This window comes from Glossina fuscipes, unplaced genomic scaffold (assembly GCF_014805625.2).
Source record: "Glossina fuscipes isolate IAEA_lab_2018 unplaced genomic scaffold, Yale_Gfus_2 3, whole genome shotgun sequence".
Classification (NCBI taxonomy): Eukaryota; Metazoa; Arthropoda; class Insecta; order Diptera; family Glossinidae; genus Glossina; species Glossina fuscipes.
The window spans coordinates 10316988-10320925 of record NW_023998417.1 but is presented as its reverse complement, the minus strand read 5'-3'; the positions used below and the strand labels follow the sequence as shown (position 1 = coordinate 10320925).

The window sequence follows — 3938 nt, the reverse complement described above, 5'->3', positions numbered from 1 at the left end:
GTCTGTAAACCATTGCGATCGAGATAATTGGGTTTCAGAGACTCACTGTTCTTCCAATATAATAATTATCTAGTTACTTAATTATAAAAATTAATAAAATAAAATATATATACATTTATTCATTTAAGTAACTGGAAAATTATTATAATCGACTTAGAGTGAGTCTCTGAAACCCAATTATCTCGATCGCAATGGTTTACAGACCCCTGGAAGACCCCTGCAAAGACCCCTGACTAACAAGGTAAGGCATACAGAAAAGCTACATGCTTTGGATAAAGTTGAAAGTGTCTTCAGTTTCTGTGTTTACACTATGGTCAATGCTAAATGCAAACTGCAGGCGTCTTCGGCCAGCCTATGCTGATTTGTTGCAATCTCGTAAAATCTTACGTAAATTAAATTAAATCTATGCATTGTAATTATGAAGTATTTTATTAAATGTCAGTGTGTTCACAGGGGCTGTAGATGTTTTTAATTCTATTTTAAAATATATTTAAAAAATCGGAATAAACAAGTAAAAAGATTATTACAGTCTGGCAATGCCTTTAGACGATTAGATATTCTACACCATTTTTCCTAATACTGTTGTTCAGTTAGTTTGTTAATAATACACCCAGAAAAAAAGAAGCCGCATATTGGAGGATGCCCAAGCCATCATAAGGCGTGATCTAAATTTAACAAAATTAATTTTCGTTCCAATAAATTTACTATTTTTTAGTTCTTGTCACAGAAAATTTGACATTAGACTTTTTCTCTATATATAGGCTAGCCCTTCAAGTAATCCCCCTACATTTTAAGGTCTAAAAAAGAGATTTATGTAATCTATTGTTCTTACCAAATTTTTTTCTTGTTAAATTTCTACTGTGCACCAATGTTCATCATAAAGTTAATCAAAAATTAAAGCTTTTGCTGAAGGGTTTACACTACATGGAGTGCGATCCAACAAAAAGACGCATGTTAGATCCACATAGTGCTTTTAAAACATTGGCAATTAGGTTACTTTGCCATATAAATTCTTACATGCGATGGAATCCAAAAAAAAAGGTCTATGTATTCGAAATTCGGAAAGGTTCATATCTTTGTCAACTTACTAATATGAACCAATGGCCATCGTGGAATATTAAAAATTATACCTTTTTACCATGTAGAAGTGCAGTTTCGATTAGGTGAGAAGGAGTTTAAAAAATTCTCCCAGCCGTATCAAAATTTTTTTTATCAATTGTGAATGCCGGAGTACTATATCGAGTTTTGTGAAAAAATTTTTGAAAATTTCCATTGTTTTTCGAAATAAGGCATTATTTGGCGAGTAGTCCCAAAAATGGATTGATGCGTACTATTTTCAATTTCATTCGTCGATATCAGACGGACTCACAACCTTAGCTCGGTTCAGAATCATCGGTGTAATAGATCGATTCTAGCTTTAACGTACACCTGTACAAACAATATAATATATATATATATATATATATACATATATACAGAATTTTGTATAATTACAGATAAAATTAAAAGAAATGACGGCTTATTTCTGACGTGCTTCTTAATGAAACGGAGGCACAAGCTTTACGTGAAGCAATGTCAACTTTCGCTTCGATCAAAGAAGATAGTCCTTCGAATGTTATAAAAGAAAAGGACCTTTTCTTTCACTCCCGCTTAACTTGGCAGGGTTGCAAAATATCGCAGTCGGAAAAAGTTGCAAAAACTAGGCAGGTAGCGAGATAAAGAGCTAAATACAAAGCATGCACATGCATGGCATAAAAGCAAATGTTAAAATAGAAAATGGTTGCTTTTTACATATTGTTGAATACATAGATTGTTGTATGCATTGATAGTCAATTTTTATGTTTGTTGCATGCATTTTCATAACAGAATCTGAACAATAATCATTTAATTTCTTTCTAAGATAAAGGCATAATGGTAGAGGTGAAAGCAATGGCTCTGGTTTCAAACTTCTGCATCCGATATATGCTGGCGTATATAGACTTTTGAATAAGACAGAGTTGATAAGAAGTTTTAAAGTGTGCTACGAGCTTTAAATTAGAAGAAATAAACTAATACTCAGTTTAATGTTAAAAAGGCATCGAAGTGGAAGCCATTCCGACTGTAACAGTAATTTACAAAAAGATTTTTAACTAAATATTAATTCTTTTATATATGTCAATTCGGATTCTTAGGATTCTTCAAAGAATTTTTTCATATGCATTCATTCATTCATTTCATGTATTCATATGATCACTTAGCGGATATGTCCAAAAACGATATAAGTATTAACAATGTACCTAATCCAATCTAGGTTATAACCAAATGGATTCTGTTTTGGAAACATTTTTAAGAAACATATATTTATAAAATCGTCTTAAGGCATAAAAGTGAAATTGGTAAACGATATATATTGACATATGGATTTTACGCCTACAAGTGTGCAGAGCTTAGTGTAAACTATGGTATATTAGTTTCTCTCTCAGTTATTAAATCAAAGTCAATATGATTAACTCTTTTCGAGATTTCTCGCTCTCATTTAATTTCTCCTTTTCCTAAATGCCGGAGAGTAACACTTAAGTTAACAAACAGTGGTAAAATATATGAAAGAAATTGACGTACACTGGGGCAAAGAAGTGATTAATACTTTTTTAGATAATATAACAAGATTTGAGAAAACATTTTGGAAGAAAGTCGGCTCACCTCTAGGAAATCTGCTATGAAAATATTAACATTATATTGAGCTAATGCTTGGAAATAGTTTTAAAATGCAAACAATGATAAATAAAGACCTTGTTAGGCTTTTATACGAAAAGTCGCATTTTAAGGCCAATCCAGTCACACATTTATTGCAAATCGGTGTCACAAGACCTGATTACAAATAATGAAAATCCAGAAAAAGATCAATGGAGTAATCTGTTAGCTGATGAGAAAATCTTATATTACACTATTAACTTATTACTAAATTTGATGCACACAAAAATTTGCTACGAATACACGCGTATAAACTAATAAAGGAAAATATCAGCTGCTATCTTGTGAGCGCGCGGTAATGGCATTCAATTGGAATTCCCATCAAATCTGTATTAATCAAGACGAAGCCGATATTCTTCTTGCTTAACTCGTTATTTACCGGTAAATAGGCTGAACAATTCAAAGTGTAGTATTAATCATAAATGAACATATGTCGCGTTTTGGGGAAAAAACTATAAAATTTCCCTGATGTTTGTAAAGTTGCCAAGGAAAAGTTAAATGTCGTTATTAGGTAAAATTGCGCAGAGTTTAATTTACGTTTAATAAACGTTTTGCTCGTTAGTGTGTTTTTAGCAAAACATCACAAAATAGTTGAAGAAAAGATATTCTCTGCATAGCGATAGACGGTCAGAAGCAACATTACCTTCCAGTTATCTATCGACATTTTCAATTTTGCACACAATTTTGCTGTTTATTCAGTTCTTCGTGGTTTTTCATATGTTGCAGAACGTAAAACGCTAAACGGCTGTCGATTTTTTCAGCATTTTGGTGAATAAATAAATACACACATAAAAAGTTCACCAAGTATAAATGAAAAATATTCACTCCAAAGAATAAATTCGAAAAATTATTAAAATTAAAAAAAAAAAAAAAAAATTCTTATTTATTTAAAAGAAAGTTTTGAACAAAAAAAAAAAAAAAATCATATAAGAAATAAAACTCAAAAAATTAATCGATTTTCAAGCCAAGTCCGTAAAAATATATTTACAGTATATACTGTATGTACGTAAGTGTGTAAAAAGTAGTAGAAGAAAAAAAAAAAAAGAAGAAAGGAAACAAATCCGCACCTAGAAAAGTTACAGTAAATCAATAACAATAAAAAATATTAATAATAATTAAAGTTTATCTATAAAAATATATGTATATATATATATATGTATATATATATATATATATATATATGTTTATATATATCATCGTACACAGTA

General features: G+C 30.4%; 1 protein-coding gene across 1 annotated transcript in view; it reads right to left on the bottom strand.

Moving 5' to 3' along the window:
* Positions 1–3938, bottom strand: part of LOC119634319 (prolyl 4-hydroxylase subunit alpha-1) — a 128716-nt gene that overhangs the window by 50832 nt on the left and 73946 nt on the right. The gene's annotated exons all lie outside the window — the stretch shown is intronic.